Source organism: Salmo salar, chromosome ssa23 (genome assembly GCF_905237065.1).
Source record: "Salmo salar chromosome ssa23, Ssal_v3.1, whole genome shotgun sequence".
In the NCBI taxonomy this organism is placed as follows: domain Eukaryota; kingdom Metazoa; phylum Chordata; class Actinopteri; order Salmoniformes; family Salmonidae; genus Salmo; species Salmo salar.
The window spans coordinates 44,608,889-44,630,441 of record NC_059464.1 but is presented as its reverse complement, the minus strand read 5'-3'; the positions used below and the strand labels follow the sequence as shown (position 1 = coordinate 44,630,441).

Below are 21,553 nucleotides of genomic sequence, written 5' to 3'. Positions count from 1 at the left end.
TGGGAAAATTGAAAAACACTCACCATTTACGAGTAAAATAACAGTTCAAACGTGTTTTCACCTTTCCATCTACACGTAGACAAAATAACACTGAACGTTTATTTAAATGATTTGCTTTTCTCTCAATAGCCGTGGTGCTAAAACCATGAAACTAAAACGTTCGCACGGGAAGCACTATCCCACATTGACCGTGTACAACTCATACTTACCTGGCAAGGGAGACACCGTGATCAAGAAGGCGGTTCACCCAGGGTGAGGCTCAGCCATTGCACTCCGGCTGTGCTGACCCCTGCGAATTTCCCAAATGTGGAAATCTCGATTGCATAATTTCTGGTAGTGGGGGACTGCGTTCGCGCTCTCCCCTGATTTCACTGTGAAAGTAAATATTAGGTTCGACTGAAACAGCCTTTTTAAGTGAAGAAAGCTGTGACATGTAGATATCTAGCTTAGTTACAAGTTGGTGATTATATTTTTAGTAGCTCTGCTGTTTAGAGATCCTACAATCAACAGTTTATCGATGTCCATCGCTTCGGTCGGTGCTGTATCCGATTCATGTTTTCTACTGTTAGAAATATGTGGAAAATAGAACTGTTTGTCAGGTGTCAATTTTAGTATAATTAATGAAAAAGGCTGCTATGTTTGCTTCAATTTACCTGCTTTTGAGACTCAGTAACTGTATATACTTTACCATAAAGCTTAGCAGGGTCCGGCCTGATTAGTACTTGGAATGGAGACCGCGTGGGAATAATAAGCGCTGAACATTTCTACTGATTTTGTCCAGTAGGAGGCGCTGTGTCCCCGTTGTAACAGGCACACTTCTGCCAGATGGTCTCTACCGTCTCTGCTGCTGTGTTTTGTTTTGTAAAAAATAAACGTAGTGAACTCCGAGAAAGGCTTGAATCACAGAGGGACGTTAGGAAATGTCTTTGTTTTTACAGAGAGATGGTTTACGGAGAATTCACCCGACTCTGCTATTCAACCAGACAGCTTTTCAGTAGCGGTGTCTTCTGGTAAGATCAGGGGAGGGGTACGGCTTCCTCATCAACAACTCCTGGTTTACCGAAGTTGAAAACATCTTGAGCTCCTTCCTGTTCACCCGACCTTGAGTTTCTGATGCTAAATACCGACCCCCACTATATACCAAGTTAATTCACGTGTGTTATTATCATAGCTGTGTACAAGCTTGTTTCTTAATTTTATTTCTTGTGTGTTTTTGTTCTACCTTATGTCATTTTTAGTATTACATTGTTATTGATTACTGTATTGTTGGATTTAGAGCTCGCAAGAAAGGCATTTTACTGTACTTGTGCACGTGACATTAAAACGTGAAACTTGATTTAATTTAATTTACAGTAAAGTCTATACGTTAGTCACACAGTATAGCTCAAACAGCACTGGCCCAATTTTGATGAAACTTTGGTGAATGAAGCGTCTTGCCATAGAGATCTGGAATTCATTCAATTATACTGATTGACCAGATGGTGGCGCTATAACAAGGGACTGAAAATGCTAACTTTGAAAGCTCACCACCCTCATCCCGTTTGACCTAAAGTCATCGAAATTTGGTACATAGATTCCTCAAATCTGCCCCAGGGACCCATAAGGTCCACACTGATGGATTTCCGCCATTTAGAACATTTTGTGAAAAACACTTAAAACGCTACTCTTCTGACACCGAATGACCGATATAACAGAATTATATCTATGGAGGATATGAATGTACTTTGAATGTCTTTGAACTTCAGAGAGTTGGCTTAACTAACATTGGACTAGATCTACCTAACATTGGACCAGAGTTTCCTAACGTTGGACCAGAGCTACCTAACGTTGGACAAGAGCTACCTAACGTTGGACCAGAGCTACCTAACCTAACGTTGGACCAGAGCTACCTAACGTTGGACCAGAGCTACCTAACATTGGACCAGAGCTACCTAACATTGGACCAGAGCTACCTGACATTGGACCAGAGCTACCTAACGTTGGACCAGAGCTACCTAACGTTGGACCAGAGCTACCTAACGTTGGACCAGAGCTACCTAACATTGGACCAGAGCTAGCCCTTGGTCATGACTCTCAGTTCCATTACATTACACATAATGTTGCCTTGAGTTTGAGAGTTAGACAGACCAGAGCTATCTAACATGCTTGTGCAGTGGCACCAGAATACAAAGAAACAGGGGCGGAAATCCCGGGGGGGACACGACCCCCCCCATCCTGGGAAAAATATGATTTGTCCCCCCCAATATATCACTGTAAACATAACTATGTAATTTAAATAATATTAATAATACGCAATGAAAGCAATTGTGCTGATTATAGACACTTAATAGCGCGTTTTTAAGTTTCAAAAGATTGCGACCCCCCCCCCACCCTTTGCCTCACAATAGTTTGATATATAATGGTCTCGTTGCAAAAGCTAAATTGTCGCAAGGGAACTTTTATCTATTTATTTTATTTCACCTTTATTTAACCCGGGTCGCAAAGATTATAGCAAACACCACTGAAACGGAATTGGTGCTCGCTAGCTTTGCAAATTCAGCTATTATTGGAAGCCAGCCAATATGAAACAAACTATTAAAATTACAAAAGGTTGCAGCATATGTTGTGTAAATGGTGAACTCATACAGCTGTCAACTCTTGTCACTGCAATCCGTTTCACATTTGCTAGCTACCTTTTAGATCGAAGCCCAAATAGAATGATTGAAGATAAGATGATAGAAGCCCATCTCCTACTGTAAATAACCTACACACTGTATGTGTGTGTAGCCAGCCAGCCAGGTAGAAAAATGGCAGAAAAATAAAGAAGACGGACATCAGAGTATTTTTCAGTACACCAAAACGCAAAAGTAAGAACCCTATTAGCCTAATATCTCAAAGACTAGTTGATAAAATGTTCATAAGAAAGAAATGAAATTCTAATGGAAATGTTTCACAATGATGTCTTTAGGCAGAGCAGGCAACAGATGGCACACAGACAGCAGAGTTGGGGACAGATATGCAGGGACAGACTGGCAGAGACAGGGAGTCTCAGGTAAGTTTGTCGAGTCTTTGTTTGGCAACATTATGAAAGGTTCTCAAATTTTTTGACTTGTAAAATAGGAACATAATTGGAATATGCCATGGATACCCCCACTCTCAGCTTAAACTGGTGACTGAACTAAGATGTGTTAAAGGCAATGGTATTGCTGTTGTGATTAGTTGTGTAGTTTTGGGTACCGTTAGTTAGGAGCACGGCAAACACCTTATTTCTTTGGTTCCTCAATATACATTTACCATATTACAATGTAGGCTATGTGTTACAGCACTACTTTTGGTGTCCCCCTCAGGAATTGCTCTTGAGAAAATTTCATGTAATTGTCCCCTCCAAAGTTGATATTAGATTTTCGCCCCTGCAAAGAAAAACACATCTTACGTTTTTGTAGTTAATAAATCCAATGTGAAACGTGATAACTATAGTATCCTTAACTAGTATTGAAAACGTTTCTTTATTCTCTAATAAAAAATCTCTCTCTCTAATTTCTGAATCAGGCCTGTAGCATCAGTAGCTACAGTAGACTATGCTTTGGTGGGAGGGCAGGTAGCCTACATACATACACACATTAGCAAAGATTTTCAGCTGGCAGGCACCCAGACACTGGGTGATGTTGAGGGCTTTGCATAAATGCTTTGTTGCGTTTTTAGTTGGACTGGAAAAATGCCCGAAATGTAAAATAACGTTATTTACCGGTTCCCATGTTCTTCAAATAATTGTTTGTTTTCAGCAACATTATAAATCACTTTCGTTCCCTGTTCTGGTCCTCAGAAAAGGTCATTATTTTCTGTCATGTTCCCTGAACCGGTTCCAACCCCTGTATCCTACGACCCTGATACACACACACACACACACCTATCCTTGTTCTAAGAGTTGCTCTAGCAACGCGCATGCCCCGCTCACCAGAGGATCTGTCTTTTTCCACCATCTATTTCCTGTGTTTGAGAGGAGTGCAAAATCCACTTGTCACTTGATTTAAATCTCACTGGATTGCTATAAATTTACTCTTGCTACTCTTGTAATACTCTTACTTGTGCCTGTCGTTTCTTACCGTTAACGTTACGGACCGCAGCCATTTTTGTAAATGACCTGTCAAACACACCCCGGTAATGGCTGACATGGGTTCAATAAGATACATTGTCTTTCAGTTCAATCTGTATGAACGCTAAAGTTTAGTCAGGTATTTAACGCACTGTCTCGACATTAACACCACAAGAAAGAGTAGAAACTAACGCTTTATCAGCGCTCCCTGTTTCAATGTGCCTCCATGGGTGGCTGTGTGGGACTGGGGAGTGTGGCCACTACTGTTCTATAGTGGAAATGCAGTCTGGCTTTTCTCTCGAAGACAAAAGAACCACGAGAACGAGAAAGGCTAAATAAAATCACAAATTCCATTCACTTGGCTTTATGTGTGTTTCAGAATAGTTTGGGATGTACTCAGGGGCATTTCTAATCACTTGTTATAGTTTCAGCTATCAGACACGTTTAATAAAAAATGTTTTTGTTATGATAATTTCTACAGAACTGCATCCTGGGAAAATTGAAAAACACTCACCATTTACGAGTAAAATAACAGTTCAAACGTGTTTTCACCTTTCCATCTACACGTAGACAAAATAACACTGAACGTTTATTTAAATGATTTGCTTTTCTCTCAATAGCCGTGGTGCTAAAACCATGAAACTAAAACGTTCGCACGGGAAGCACTATCCCACATTGACCGTGTACAACTCATACTTACCTGGCAAGGGAGACACCGTGATCAAGAAGGCGGTTCACCCAGGGTGAGGCTCAGCCATTGCACTCCGGCTGTGCTGACCCCTGCGAATTTCCCAAATGTGGAAATCTCGATTGCATAATTTCTGGTAGTGGGGGACTGCGTTCGCGCTCTCCCCTGATTTCACTGTGAAAGTAAATATTAGGTTCGACTGAAACAGCCTTTTTTAAGTGAAGAAAGCTGTGACATGTAGATATCTAGCTTAGTTACAAGTTGGTGATTATATTTTTAGTAGCTCTGCTGTTTAGAGATCCTACAATCAACAGTTTATCGATGTCCATCGCTTCGGTCGGTGCTGTATCCGATTCATGTTTTCTACTGTTAGAAATATGTGGAAAATAGAACTGTTTGTCAGGTGTCAATTTTAGTATAATTAATGAAAAAGGCTGCTATGTTTGCTTCAATTTACCTGCTTTTGAGACTCAGTAACTGTATATACTTTACCATAAAGCTTAGCAGGGTCCGGCCTGATTAGTACTTGGAATGGAGACCGCGTGGGAATAATAAGCGCTGAACATTTCTACTGATTTTGTCCAGTAGGAGGCGCTGTGTCCCCGTTGTAACAGGCACACTTCTGCCAGATGGTCTCTACCGTCTCTGCTGCTGTGTTTTGTTTTGTAAAAAATAAACGTAGTGAACTCCGAGAAAGGCTTGAATCACAGAGGGACGTTAGGAAATGTCTTTGTTTTTACAGAGAGATGGTTTACGGAGAATTCACCCGACTCTGCTATTCAACCAGACAGCTTTTCAGTAGCGGTGTCTTCTGGTAAGATCAGGGGAGGGGTACGGCTTCCTCATCAACAACTCCTGGTTTACCGAAGTTGAAAACATCTTGAGCTCCTTCCTGTTCACCCGACCTTGAGTTTCTGATGCTAAATACCGACCCCCACTATATACCAAGTTAATTCACGTGTGTTATTATCATAGCTGTGTACAAGCTTGTTTCTTAATTTTATTTCTTGTGTGTTTTTGTTCTACCTTATGTCATTTTTAGTATTACATTGTTATTGATTACTGTATTGTTGGATTTAGAGCTCGCAAGAAAGGCATTTTACTGTACTTGTGCACGTGACATTAAAACGTGAAACTTGATTTAATTTAATTTACAGTAAAGTCTATACGTTAGTCACACAGTATAGCTCAAACAGCACTGGCCCAATTTTGATGAAACTTTGGTGAATGAAGCGTCTTGCCATAGAGATCTGGAATTCATTCAATTATACTGATTGACCAGATGGTGGCGCTATAACAAGGGACTGAAAATGCTAACTTTGAAAGCTCACCACCCTCATCCCGTTTGACCTAAAGTCATCGAAATTTGGTACATAGATTCCTCAAATCTGCCCCAGGGACCCATAAGGTCCACACTGATGGATTTCCCGCCATTTAGAACATTTTGTGAAAAACACTTAAAACGCTACTCTTCTGACACCGAATGACCGATATAACAGAATTATATCTATGGAGGATATGAATGTACTTTGAATGTCTTTGAACTTCAGAGAGTTGGCTTAACTAACATTGGACTAGATCTACCTAACATTGGACCAGAGTTTCCTAACGTTGGACCAGAGCTACCTAACGTTGGACAAGAGCTACCTAACGTTGGACCAGAGCTACCTAACCTAACGTTGGACCAGAGCTACCTAACGTTGGACCAGAGCTACCTAACATTGGACCAGAGCTACCTAACATTGGACCAGAGCTACCTGACATTGGACCAGAGCTACCTAACGTTGGACCAGAGCTACCTAACGTTGGACCAGAGCTACCTAACGTTGGACCAGAGCTACCTAACATTGGACCAGAGCTAGCCCTTGGTCATGACTCTCAGTTCCATTACATTACACATAATGTTGCCTTGAGTTTGAGAGTTAGACAGACCAGAGCTATCTAACATGCTTGTGCAGTGGCACCAGAATACAAAGAAACAGGGGCGGAAATCCCGGGGGGACACGACCCCCCCATCCTGGGAAAAATATGATTTGTCCCCCCAATATATCACTGTAAACATAACTATGTAATTTAAATAATATTAATAATACGCAATGAAAGCAATTGTGCTGATTATAGACACTTAATAGCGCGTTTTTAAGTTTCAAAAGATTGCGACCCCCCCCCCACCCTTTGCCTCACAATAGTTTGATATATAATGGTCTCGTTGCAAAAGCTAAATTGTCGCAAGGGAACTTTTATCTATTTATTTTATTTCACCTTTATTTAACCCGGTCGCAAAGATTATAGCAAACACCACTGAAACGGAATTGGTGCTCGCTAGCTTTGCAAATTCAGCTATTATTGGAAGCCAGCCAATATGAAACAAACTATTAAAATTACAAAAGGTTGCAGCATATGTTGTGTAAATGGTGAACTCATACAGCTGTCAACTCTTGTCACTGCAATCCGTTTCACATTTGCTAGCTACCTTTTAGATCGAAGCCCAAATAGAATGATTGAAGATAAGATGATAGAAGCCCATCTCCTACTGTAAATAACCTACACACTGTATGTGTGTGTAGCCAGCCAGCCAGGTAGAAAAATGGCAGAAAAATAAAGAAGACGGACATCAGAGTATTTTTCAGTACACCAAAACGCAAAGTAAGAACCCTATTAGCCTAATATCTCAAAGACTAGTTGATAAAATGTTCATAAGAAAGAAATGAAATTCTAATGGAAATGTTTCACAATGATGTCTTTAGGCAGAGCAGGCAACAGATGGCACACAGACAGCAGAGTTGGGGACAGATATGCAGGGACAGACTGGCAGAGACAGGGAGTCTCAGGTAAGTTTGTCGAGTCTTTGTTTGGCAACATTATGAAAGGTTCTCAAATTTTTTGACTTGTAAAATAGGAACATAATTGGAATATGCCATGGATACCCCCACTCTCAGCTTAAACTGGTGACTGAACTAAGATGTGTTAAAGGCAATGGTATTGCTGTTGTGATTAGTTGTGTAGTTTTGGGTACCGTTAGTTAGGAGCACGGCAAACACCTTATTTCTTTGGTTCCTCAATATACATTTACCATATTACAATGTAGGCTATGTGTTACAGCACTACTTTTGGTGTCCCCCTCAGGAATTGCTCTTGAGAAAATTTCATGTAATTGTCCCCTCCAAAGTTGATATTAGATTTTCGCCCCTGCAAAGAAAAACACATCTTACGTTTTTGTAGTTAATAAATCCAATGTGAAACGTGATAACTATAGTATCCTTAACTAGTATTGAAAACGTTTCTTTATTCTCTAATAAAAAATCTCTCTCTCTAATTTCTGAATCAGGCCTGTAGCATCAGTAGCTACAGTAGACTATGCTTTGGTGGGAGGGCAGGTAGCCTACATACATACACACATTAGCAAAGATTTTCAGCTGGCAGGCACCCAGACACTGGGTGATGTTGAGGGCTTTGCATAAATGCTTTGTTGCGTTTTTAGTTGGACTGGAAAAATGCCCGAAATGTAAAATAACGTTATTTACCGGTTCCCATGTTCTTCAAATAATTGTTTGTTTTCAGCAACATTATAAATCACTTTCGTTCCCTGTTCTGGTCCTCAGAAAAGGTCATTATTTTCTGTCATGTTCCCTGAACCGGTTCCAACCCCTGTATCCTACGACCCTGATACACACACACACACACACCTATCCTTGTTCTAAGAGTTGCTCTAGCAACGCGCATGCCCCGCTCACCAGAGGATCTGTCTTTTTCCACCATCTATTTCCTGTGTTTGAGAGGAGTGCAAAATCCACTTGTCACTTGATTTAAATCTCACTGGATTGCTATAAATTTACTCTTGCTACTCTTGTAATACTCTTACTTGTGCCTGTCGTTTCTTACCGTTAACGTTACGGACCGCAGCCATTTTTGTAAATGACCTGTCAAACACACCCCGGTAATGGCTGACATGGGTTCAATAAGATACATTGTCTTTCAGTTCAATCTGTATGAACGCTAAAGTTTAGTCAGGTATTTAACGCACTGTCTCGACATTAACACCACAAGAAAGAGTAGAAACTAACGCTTTATCAGCGCTCCCTGTTTCAATGTGCCTCCATGGGTGGCTGTGTGGGACTGGGGAGTGTGGCCACTACTGTTCTATAGTGGAAATGCAGTCTGGCTTTTCTCTCGAAGACAAAAGAACCACGAGAACGAGAAAGGCTAAATAAAATCACAAATTCCATTCACTTGGCTTTATGTGTGTTTCAGAATAGTTTGGGATGTACTCAGGGGCATTTCTAATCACTTGTTATAGTTTCAGCTATCAGACACGTTTAATAAAAAATGTTTTTGTTATGATAATTTCTACAGAACTGCATCCTGGGAAAATTGAAAAACACTCACCATTTACGAGTAAAATAACAGTTCAAACGTGTTTTCACCTTTCCATCTACACGTAGACAAAATAACACTGAACGTTTATTTAAATGATTTGCTTTTCTCTCAATAGCCGTGGTGCTAAAACCATGAAACTAAAACGTTCGCACGGGAAGCACTATCCCACATTGACCGTGTACAACTCATACTTACCTGGCAAGGGAGACACCGTGATCAAGAAGGCGGTTCACCCAGGGTGAGGCTCAGCCATTGCACTCCGGCTGTGCTGACCCCTGCGAATTTCCCAAATGTGGAAATCTCGATTGCATAATTTCTGGTAGTGGGGGACTGCGTTCGCGCTCTCCCCTGATTTCACTGTGAAAGTAAATATTAGGTTCGACTGAAACAGCCTTTTTAAGTGAAGAAAGCTTTGACATGTAGATATCTAGCTTAGTTACAAGTTGGTGATTATATTTTTAGTAGCTCTGCTGTTTAGAGATCCTACAATCAACAGTTTATCGATGTCCATCGCTTCGGTCGGTGCTGTATCCGATTCATGTTTTCTACTGTTAGAAATATGTGGAAAATAGAACTGTTTGTCAGGTGTCAATTTTAGTATAATTAATGAAAAAGGCTGCTATGTTTGCTTCAATTTACCTGCTTTTGAGACTCAGTAACTGTATATACTTTACCATAAAGCTTAGCAGGGTCCGGCCTGATTAGTACTTGGAATGGAGACCGCGTGGGAATAATAAGCGCTGAACATTTCTACTGATTTTGTCCAGTAGGAGGCGCTGTGTCCCCGTTGTAACAGGCACACTTCTGCCAGATGGTCTCTACCGTCTCTGCTGCTGTGTTTTGTTTTGTAAAAAATAAACGTAGTGAACTCCGAGAAAGGCTTGAATCACAGAGGGACGTTAGGAAATGTCTTTGTTTTTACAGAGAGATGGTTTACGGAGAATTCACCCGACTCTGCTATTCAACCAGACAGCTTTTCAGTAGCGGTGTCTTCTGGTAAGATCAGGGGAGGGGTACGGCTTCCTCATCAACAACTCCTGGTTTACCGAAGTTGAAAACATCTTGAGCTCCTTCCTGTTCACCCGACCTTGAGTTTCTGATGCTAAATACCGACCCCCACTATATACCAAGTTAATTCACGTGTGTTATTATCATAGCTGTGTACAAGCTTGTTTCTTAATTTTATTTCTTGTGTGTTTTTGTTCTACCTTATGTCATTTTTAGTATTACATTGTTATTGATTACTGTATTGTTGGGTTTAGAGCTCGCAAGAAAGGCATTTTACTGTACTTGTGCACGTGACATTAAAACGTGAAACTTGATTTAATTTAATTTACAGTAAAGTCTATACGTTAGTCACACAGTATAGCTCAAACAGCACTGGCCCAATTTTGACGAAACTTTGGTGAATGAAGCGTCTTGCCATAGAGATCTGGAATTTATTCAATTATACTGATTGACCAGATGGTGGCGCTATAACAAGGGACTGAAAATGCTAACTTTGAAAGCTCACCACCCTCATCCCGTTTGACCTAAAGTCATCGAAATTTGGTACATAGATTCCTCAAATCTGCCCCAGGGACCCATAAGGTCCACACTGATGGATTTCCCGCCATTTAGAACATTTTGTGAAAAACACTTAAAACGCTACTCTTCTAACACCGAATGACCGATATAACAGAATTATATCTATGGAGGATATGAATGTACTTTGAATGTCTTTGAACTTCAGAGAGTTGGCTTAACTAACATTGGACTAGATCTACCTAACATTGGACCAGAGTTTCCTAACGTTGGACCAGAGCTACCTAACGTTGGACCAGAGCTACCTAACGTTGGACCAGAGCTACCTAACCTAACGTTGGACCAGAGCTACCTAACGTTGGACCAGAGCTACCTAACATTGGACCAGAGCTACCTAACATTGGACCAGAGCTACCTGACATTGGACCAGAGCTACCTAACGTTGGACCAGAGCTACCTAACGTTGGACCAGAGCTACCTAACGTTGGACCAGAGCTACCTAACATTGGACCAGAGCTACACCCAAGCCCTTGGTCATGAATCTCAGTTCCATTACATTACACATAATGTTGCCTTGAGTTTTTGAGAGTTAGACAGACCAGAGCTATCTAACATGCTTGTGCAGTGGCACCAGAATACAAAGAAACAGGGGCGGAAATCCCGGGGGGGACACGACCCCCCCCATCCTGGGAAAAATATGATTTGTCCCCCCCAATATATCACTGTAAACATAACTATGTAATTTAAATAATATTAATAATACGCAATGAAAGCAATTGTGCTGATTATAGACACTTAATAGCGCGTTTTTAAGTTTCAAAAGATTGCGACCCCCCCCCACCCTTTGCCTCACAATAGTTTGATATATAATGGTCTCGTTGCAAAAGCTAAATTGTCGCAAGGGAACTTTTATCTATTTATTTTATTTCACCTTTATTTAACCCGGTCGCAAAGATTATAGCAAACACCACTGAAACGGAATTGGTGCTCGCTAGCTTTACAAATTCAGCTATTGTTGGAAGCCAGCCAATATGAAACAAACTATTAAAATTACAAAAGGTTGCAGCATATGTTGTGTAAATGGTGAACTCATACAGCTGTCAACTCTTGTCACTGCAATCCGTTTCACATTTGCTAGCTACCTTTTAGATCGAAGCCCAAATAGAATGATTGAAGATAAGATGATAGAAGCCCATCTCCTACTGTAAATAACCTACACACTGTATGTGTGTGTAGCCAGCCAGCCAGGTAGAAAAATGGCAGAAAAATAAAGAAGACGGACATCAGAGTATTTTTCAGTACACCAAAACGCAAAGTAAGAACCCTATTAGCCTAATATCTCAAAGACTAGTTGATAAAATGTTCATAAGAAAGAAATGAAATTCTAATGGAAATGTTTCACAATGATGTCTTTAGGCAGAGCAGGCAACAGATGGCACACAGACAGCAGAGTTGGGGACAGATATGCAGGGACAGACTGGCAGAGACAGGGAGTCTCAGGTAAGTTTGTCGAGTCTTTGTTTGGCAACATTATGAAAGGTTCTCAAATTTTTTGACTTGTAAAATAGGAACATAATTGGAATATGCCATGGATACCCCCACTCTCAGCTTAAACTGGTGACTGAACTAAGATTTGTTAAAGGCAATGGTATTGCTGTTGTGATTAGTTGTGTAGTTTTGGGTACCGTTAGTTAGGAGTACGGCAAACACCTTATTTCTTTGGTTCCTCAATATACATTTACCATATTACAATGTAGGCTATGTGTTACAGCACTACTTTTGGTGTCCCCCTCAGGAATTGCTCTTGAGAAAATTTCATGTAATTGTCCCCTCCAAAGTTGATATTAGATTTTCGCCCCTGCAAAGAAAAAACACATCTTACGTTTTTGTAGTTAATAAATCCAATGTGAAACGTGATAACTATAGTATCCTTAACTAGTATTGAAAAAGTTTCTTTATTCTCTAATAAAAAATCTCTCTCTCTAATTTCTGAATCAGGCCTGTAGCATCAGTAGCTACAGTAGACTATGCTTTGGTGGGAGGGCAGGTAGCCTACATACATACACACATTAGCAAAGATTTTCAGCTGGCAGGCACCCAGACACTGGGTGATGTTGAGGGCTTTGCATAAATGCTTTGTTGCGTTTTTAGTTGGACTGGAAAAATGCCCGAAATGTAAAATAACGTTATTTACCGGTTCCCATGTTCTTCAAATAATTGTTTGTTTTCAGCAACATTATAAATCACTTTCGTTCCCTGTTCTGGTCCTCAGAAAAGGTCATTATTTTCTGTCATGTTCCCTGAACCGGTTCCAACCCCTGTATCCTACGACCCTGATACACACACACACACACACACCACCTATCCTTGTTCTAAGAGTTGCTCTAGCAACGCGCATGCCCCGCTCACCAGAGGATCTGTCTTTTTCCACCATCTATTTCCTGTGTTTGAGAGGAGTGCAAAATCCACTTGTCACTTGATTTAAATCTCACTGGATTGCTATAAATTTACTCTTGCTACTCTTGTATACTCTTACTTGTGCCTGTCGTTTCTTACCGTTAACGTTACGGACCGCAGCCATTTTTGTAAATGACCTGTCAAACACACCCCGGTAATGGCTGACATGGGTTCAATAAGATACATTGTCTTTCAGTTCAATCTGTATGAACGCTAAAGTTTAGTCAGGTATTTAACGCACTGTCTCGACATTAACACCACAAGAAAGAGTAGAAACTAACGCTTTATCAGCGCTCCCTGTTTCAATGTGCCTCCATGGGTGGCTGTGTGGGACTGGGGAGTGTGGCCACTACTGTTCTATAGTGGAAATGCAGTCTGGCTTTTCTCTCGAAGACAAAAGAAGCACGAGAACGAGAAAGGCTAAATAAAATCACAAATTCCATTCACTTGGCTTTATGTGTGTTTCAGAATAGTTTGGGATGTACTCAGGGGCATTTCTAATCACTTGTTATAGTTTCAGCTATCAGACACGTTTAATAAAAAATGTTTTTGTTATGATAATTTCTACAGAACTGCATCCTGGGAAAATTGAAAAACACTCACCATTTACGAGTAAAATAACAGTTCAAACGTGTTTTCACCTTTCCATCTACACGTAGACAAAATAACACTGAACGTTTATTTAAATGATTTGCTTTTCTCTCAATAGCCGTGGTGCTAAAACCATGAAACTAAAACGTTCGCACAGGAAGCACTATCCCACATTGACCGTGTACAACTCATACTTACCTGGCAAGGGAGACACCGTGATCAAGAAGGCGGTTCACCCAGGGTGAGGCTCAGCCATTGCACTCCGGCTGTGCTGACCCCTGCGAATTTCCCAAATGTGGAAATCTCGATTGCATAATTTCTGGTAGTGGGGGACTGCGTTCGCGCTCTCCCCTGATTTCACTGTGAAAGTAAATATTAGGTTCGACTGAAACAGCCTTTTTAAGTGAAGAAAGCTTTGACATGTAGATATCTAGCTTAGTTACAAGTTGGTGATTATATTTTTAGTAGCTCTGCTGTTTAGAGATCCTACAATCAACAGTTTATCGATGTCCATCGCTTCGGTCGGTGCTGTATCCGATTCATGTTTTCTACTGTTAGAAATATGTGGAAAATAGAACTGTTTGTCAGGTGTCAATTTTAGTATAATTAATGAAAAAGGCTGCTATGTTTGCTTCAATTTACCTGCTTTTGAGACTCAGTAACTGTATATACTTTACCATAAAGCTTAGCAGGGTCCGGCCTGATTAGTACTTGGAATGGAGACCGCGTGGGAATAATAAGCGCTGAACATTTCTACTGATTTTGTCCAGTAGGAGGCGCTGTGTCCCCGTTGTAACAGGCACACTTCTGCCAGATGGTCTCTACCGTCTCTGCTGCTGTGTTTTGTTTTGTAAAAAATAAACGTAGTGAACTCCGAGAAAGGCTTGAATCACAGAGGGACGTTAGGAAATGTCTTTGTTTTTACAGAGAGATGGTTTACGGAGAATTCACCCGACTCTGCTATTCAACCAGACAGCTTTTCAGTAGCGGTGTCTTCTGGTAAGATCAGGGGGGGGGGTACGGCTTCCTCATCAACAACTCCTGGTTTACCGAAGTTGAAAACATCTTGAGCTCCTTCCTGTTCACCCGACCTTGAGTTTCTGATGCTAAATACCGACCCCCACTATATACCAAGTTAATTCACGTGTGTTATTATCATAGCTGTGTACAAGCTTGTTTCTTAATTTTATTTCTTGTGTGTTTTTGTTCTACCTTATGTCATTTTTAGTATTACATTGTTATTGATTACTGTATTGTTGGGTTTAGAGCTCGCAAGAAAGGCATTTTACTGTACTTGTGCACGTGACATTAAAACGTGAAACTTGATTTAATTTAATTTACAGTAAAGTCTATACGTTAGTCACACAGTATAGCTCAAACAGCACTGGCCCAATTTTGACGAAACTTTGGTGAATGAAGCGTCTTGCCATAGAGAGCTGGAATTCATTCAATTATACTGATTGACCAGATGGTGGCGCTATAACAAGGGACTGAAAATGCTAACTTTGAAAGCTCACCACCCTCATCCCGTTTGACCTAAAGTCATCGAAATTTGGTACATAGATTCCTCAAATCTGCCCCAGGGACCCATAAGGTCCACACTGATGGATTTCCCGCCATTTAGAACATTTTGTGAAAAACACTTAAAACGCTACTCTTCTAACACCGAATGACCGATATAACAGAATTATATCTATGGAGGATATGAATGTACTTTGAATGTCTTTGAACTTCAGAGAGTTGGCTTAACTAACATTGGACTAGATCTACCTAACATTGGACCAGAGTTTCCTAACGTTGGACCAGAGCTACCTAACGTTGGACCAGAGCTACCTAACGTTGGACCAGAGCTACCTAACCTAACGTTGGACCAGAGCTACCTAACGTTGGACCAGAGCTACCTAACATTGGACCAGAGCTACCTAACGTTGGACCAGAGCTACCTAACGTTGGACCAGAGCTACCTAACATTGGACCAGAGCTACCTAACGTTGGACCAGAGCTACCTAACATTGGACCAGAGCTACCTAACATTGGACCAGAGCTAGCCCTTGGTCATGAATCTCAGTTCCATTACATTACACATAATGTTGCCTTGAGTTTTTGAGAGTTAGACAGACCAGAGCTATCTAACATGCTTGTGCAGTGGCACCAGAATACAAAGAAACAGGGGCGGAAATCCCGGGGGGGACACGACCCCCCCCATCCTGGGAAAAATATGATTTGTCCCCCCCAATATATCACTGTAAACATAACTATGTAATTTAAATAATATTAATAATACGCAATGAAAGCAATTGTGCTGATTATAGACACTTAATAGCGCGTTTTTAAGTTTCAAAAGATTGCGACCCCCCCTCACCCTTTGCCTCACAATAGTTTGATATATAATGGTCTCGTTGCAAAAGCTAAATTGTCGCAAGGGAACTTTTATCTATTTATTTTATTTCACCTTTATTTAACCCGGGTCGCAAAGATTATAGCAAACACCACTGAAACGGAATTGGTGCTCGCTAGCTTTACAAATTCAGCTATTGTTGGAAGCCAGCCAATATGAAACAAACTATTAAAATTACAAAAGGTTGCAGCATATGTTGTGTAAATGGTGAACTCATACAGCTGTCAACTCTTGTCACTGCAATCCGTTTCACATTTGCTAGCTACCTTTTAGATCGAAGCCCAAATAGAATGATTGAAGATAAGATGATAGAAGCCCATCTCCTACTGTAAATAACCTACACACTGTATGTGTGTGTAGCCAGCCAGCCAGGTAGAAAAATGGCAGAAAAATAAAGAAGACGGACATCAGAGTATTTTTCAGTACACCAAAACGCAAAGTAAGAACCCTATTAGCCTAATATCTCAAAGACTAGTTGATAAAATGTTCATAAGAAAGAAATGAAATTCTAATGGAAATGTTTCACAATGATGTCTTTAGGCAGAGCAGGCAACAGATGGCACACAGACAGCAGAGTTGGGGACAGATATGCAGGGACAGACTGGCAGAGACAGGGAGTCTCAGGTAAGTTTGTCGAGTCTTTGTTTGGCAACATTATGAAAGGTTCTCAAATTTTTTGACTTGTAAAATAGGAACATAATTGGAATATGCCATGGATACCCCCACTCTCAGCTTAAACTGGTGACTGAACTAAGATTTGTTAAAGGCAATGGTATTGCTGTTGTGATTAGTTGTGTAGTTTTGGGTACCGGTAGTTAGGAGTACGGCAAACACCTTATTTCTTTGGTTCCTCAATATACATTTACCATATTACAATGTAGGCTATGTGTTACAGCACTACTTTTGGTGTCCCCCTCAGGAATTGCTCTTGAGAAAATTTCATGTAATTGTCCCCTCCAAAGTTGATATTAGATTTTCGCCCCTGCAAAGAAAAACACATCTTACGTTTTTGTAGTTAATAAATCCAATGTGAAACGTGATAACTATAGTATCCTTAACTAGTATTGAAAAAGTTTCTTTATTCTCTAATAAAAAATCTCTCTCTCTAATTTCTGAATCAGGCCTGTAGCATCAGTAGCTACAGTAGACTATGCTTTGGTGGGAGGGCAGGTAGCCTACATACATACACACATTAGCAAAGATTTTCAGCTGGCAGGCACCCAGACACTGGGTGATGTTGAGGGCTTTGCATAAATGCTTTGTTGCGTTTTTAGTTGGACTGGAAAAATGCCCGAAATGTAAAATAACGTTATTTACCGGTTCCCATGTTCTTCAAATAATTGTTTGTTTTCAGCAACATTATAAATCACTTTCGTTCCCTGTTCTGGTCCTCAGAAAAGGTCATTATTTTCTGTCATGTTCCCTGAACCGGTTCCAACCCCTGTATCCTACGACCCTGATACACACACACACACACACACACACACCTATCCTTGTTCTAAGAGTTGCTCTAGCAACGCGCATGCCCCGCTCACCAGAGGATCTGTCTTTTTCCACCATCTATTTCCTGTGTTTGAGAGGAGTGCAAAATCCACTTGTCACTTGATTTAAATCTCACTGGATTGCTATAAATTTACTCTTGCTACTCTTGTATACTCTTACTTGTGCCTGTCGTTTCTTACCGTTAACGTTACGGACCGCAGCCATTTTTGTAAATGACCTGTCAAACACACCCCGGTAATGGCTGACATGGGTTCAATAAGATACATTGTCTTTCAGTTCAATCTGTATGAACGCTAAAGTTTAGTCAGGTATTTAACGCACTGTCTCGACATTAACACCACAAGAAAGAGTAGAAACTAACGCTTTATCAGCGCTCCCTGTTTCAATGTGCCTCCATGGGTGGCTGTGTGGGACTGGGGAGTGTGGCCACTACTGTTCTATAGTGGAAATGCAGTCTGGCTTTTCTCTCGAAGACAAAAGAAGCACGAGAACGAGAAAGGCTAAATAAAATCACAAATTCCATTCACTTGGCTTTATGTGTGTTTCAGAATAGTTTGGGATGTACTCAGGGGCATTTCTAATCACTTGTTATAGTTTCAGCTATCAGACACGTTTAATAAAAAATGTTTTTGTTATGATAATTTCTACAGAACTGCATCCTGGGAAAATTGAAAAACACTCACCATTTACGAGTAAAATAACAGTTCAAACGTGTTTTCACCTTTCCATCTACACGTAGACAAAATAACACTGAACGTTTATTTAAATGATTTGCTTTTCTCTCAATAGCCGTGGTGCTAAAACCATGAAACTAAAACGTTCGCACAGGAAGCACTATCCCACATTGACCGTGTACAACTCATACTTACCTGGCAAGGGAGACACCGTGATCAAGAAGGCGGTTCACCCAGGGTGAGGCTCAGCCATTGCACTCCGGCTGTGCTGACCCCTGCGAATTTCCCAAATGTGGAAATCTCGATTGCATAATTTCTGGTAGTGGGGGACTGCGTTCGCGCTCTCCCCTGATTTCACTGTGAAAGTAAATATTAGGTTCGACTGAAACAGCCTTTTTTAAGTGAAGAAAGCTTTGACATGTAGATATCTAGCTTAGTTACAAGTTGGTGATTATATTTTTAGTAGCTCTGCTGTTTAGAGATCCTACAATCAACAGTTTATCGATGTCCATCGCTTCGGTCGGTGCTGTATCCGATTCATGTTTTCTACTGTTAGAAATATGTGGAAAATAGAACTGTTTGTCAGGTGTCAATTTTAGCATAATTAATGAAAAAGGTAAAAAGGCTGCTATGTTTGCTTCAATTTACCTGCTTTTGAGACTCAGTAACTTTATATACTTTACCATAAAGCTTAGCAGGGTCGGGCCTGATTAGTACTTGGATGGGAGACCGCGTGGGAATAATAAGCGCTGTACATTTCTACTGATTTTGTCCAGTAGGAGGCGCTGTGTCCCCGTTGTAACAGGCACACTTCTGCCAGATGGTCTCTACCGTCTCTGCTGCTGTGTTTTGTTTTGTAAAAAATAAACGTAGTGAACTCCGAGAAAGGCTTGAATCACAGAGGGACGTTGGGAAATGTCTTTGTTTTTACAGAGAGATGGTTTACGGAGAATTCACCCGACTCTGCTATTCAACCAGACAGCTTTTCAGTAGCGGTGTCTTCTGGTAAGATCAGGGGAGGGGTACGGCTTCCTCATCAACAACTCCTGGTTTACCGAAGTTGAAAACATCTTGAGCTCCTTCCTGTTCACCCGACCTTGAGTTTCTGATGCTAAATACCGACCCCCACTATATACCAAGTTAATTCACGTGTGTTATTATCATAGCTGTGTACAAGCTTGTTTCTTATTTTTTATATCTTGTGTGTTTTTGTTCTACCTTATGTCATTTTTAGTATTACATTGTTATTGATTACTGTATTGTTGGGTTTATAGCTCGCAAGAAAGGCATTTTACTGTACTTGTGCACGTGACATTAAAACGTGAAACTTTATTTAATTTATTTTACAGTAAAGTCTATACGTTAGTCACACAGTATAGCTCAAACAGCACTGGCCCAATTTTGACGAAACTTTGGTGAATGAAGCGTCTTGCCATAGAGATCTGGAATTTATTCAATTATACTGATTGACCAGATGGTGGCGCTATAACAAGAGATTGAAAATGCAAACTTTGAAAGCTCACCACTCTCACCCCGTTTGACCTAAAGTCATGAAATTTGGTACATAGATTCCTCAAATCTGCCCCAGGGATCAATAAGGTCCACCCTGATGGATTTCCCGCCATTTAGAACATTTTGTGAAAAACACTTAAAACGCTACTCTTCTGACACCAAATTACCGATATAACAGAATTATATCTACGGAGGATATGAATGTACTTTGAATGTCTTTGAACTTCAGAGAGTTGGCTAAACTAACGTTGGACCAGAGCTACCTAACATTGGACCAGAGCTACCTAACGTTGGACCAGAGCTACCTAACGTTGGACCAGAGCTACCTAATGTTGGACCAGAGCTACCTAACATTGGACCAGAGCTACCTAACGTTGGACCAGAGCTACCTAACGTTGGACCAGAGCTACCTAACATTGGACCAGAGCTAGCCCTTCGTCATGACTCTCAGTTCCATTACATTACACATAATGCCACCTTGAGTTTTCGAGAGTTAGACAGACCAGAGCTATCTAACAAACAGGGGCGGAAATCCCAGGGGGGACGGGGGGACACGACCCCCCCCCCCCATCCTGGGAAAAATATGATTTGTCCCCCCCAATATATAACTGTAAACATAACTATGTAATTGAAATAATATTAATAATACGCAATGAAAGCAATTGTGATGATTATAGACACTTAATAGCGCGTTTTTAAGTTTCAAAAGATTGCGACCCCCCCACCCTTGGCCTCACAATGGTTTGATATATTTAATGTCCTCGTTGCAAAAGCTAAATTGTCGCAAGGGAACTTTTATTTATATATTTTATTTCACCTTTATTTAACCCGGGTAGCAATGATTATAGCAAACACCACTGAATTGGTGCTCGCTAGCTTTGCAAATTCAGCTATTGTTAGAAGCCAGCCAATATGAAACAAACGATAAAAATTACAAAAGGTTGCAGCATATGTAAATAACCTACATACTGTGTGTGTGTAGCCAACCAGGTAGAAAAATGGCAGAAAAATGGCAGAAAAAAGACGGACATCAGAGTATTTTTCAGTACACCAAAACGCAAAGTAAGAACCCTAGTAGCCTAATATCTCAAAGACTAGTTGATAAAATGTTCATAAGAAAGAAATGAAATTCTAATGGAAATGTTTCACAATGATGTCATTAGGCAGAGCAGGCAACGGATGGCACACAGACAGCAGAGTTGGGGACAGATATGCAGGGACAGACTGGCAGAGACAGGGAGTCTCAGGTAAGTTTGTTGAGTCTTTGTTTGGCAACATTATGAAAGGTTCTCAATTTTTTTGACTTGTAAAATAGGAACATAATTGGAAAATGCCATGGATACCCCCACTCTCAACTTAAACTGGTGACTGAACTAAGATTTGTTAAAGGCAATGGTATTGCTGTTGTGATTAGTTGTGTAGTTTTGGGTACCGGTAGTTAGGAGTACGGCAAACACCTTATTTCTTTGGTTCCTCAATATACATTTACCATATTACAATGTAGGCTATGTGTTACAGCACTACTTTTGGTGTCCCCCTCAGGAATTGCGCTTGAGAAAATGTAATGTAATTGTCCCCTCCAAAGTTGATATCAGATTTTCGCCCCTGTTTCAGCACTACTTTTGGTGTCCCCCTCAGGAATTGCGCTTGAGAAAATGTAATGTAATTGTCCCCTCCAAAGTTGATATCAGATTTTCGCCCCTGGACTGGTAGGGGTAGAGGACGGGGGAGTGTCTGGTAGGGGTAGAGGACGGGGG

The 21,553-nt window shown here is 40.7% G+C and overlaps 5 non-coding genes across 5 annotated transcripts; all 5 read left to right on the top strand.

Moving 5' to 3' along the window:
- The first annotated feature begins 201 nt into the window (after nt 1-201).
- On the top strand, nt 202-365 carry LOC123729911 (U1 spliceosomal RNA). The gene has a single exon (XR_006761610.1). It is a non-coding gene; the product is annotated as a U1 spliceosomal RNA (small nuclear RNA).
- A 4,399-nt stretch (nt 366-4,764) lies between these two features.
- On the top strand, nt 4,765-4,928 carry LOC123729900 (U1 spliceosomal RNA). The gene has a single exon (XR_006761599.1). It is a non-coding gene; the product is annotated as a U1 spliceosomal RNA (small nuclear RNA).
- Nucleotides 4,929-9,324: 4,396 nt separating this feature from the next.
- On the top strand, nt 9,325-9,488 carry LOC123729889 (U1 spliceosomal RNA). The gene has a single exon (XR_006761588.1). It is a non-coding gene; the product is annotated as a U1 spliceosomal RNA (small nuclear RNA).
- Nucleotides 9,489-13,899: 4,411 nt separating this feature from the next.
- LOC123730018 (U1 spliceosomal RNA) lies at nt 13,900-14,063 on the top strand. The gene has a single exon (XR_006761711.1). It is a non-coding gene; the product is annotated as a U1 spliceosomal RNA (small nuclear RNA).
- Nucleotides 14,064-18,471: 4,408 nt separating this feature from the next.
- On the top strand, nt 18,472-18,635 carry LOC123730007 (U1 spliceosomal RNA). The gene has a single exon (XR_006761700.1). It is a non-coding gene; the product is annotated as a U1 spliceosomal RNA (small nuclear RNA).
- The last annotated feature ends 2,918 nt before the right edge of the window (nt 18,636-21,553 follow it).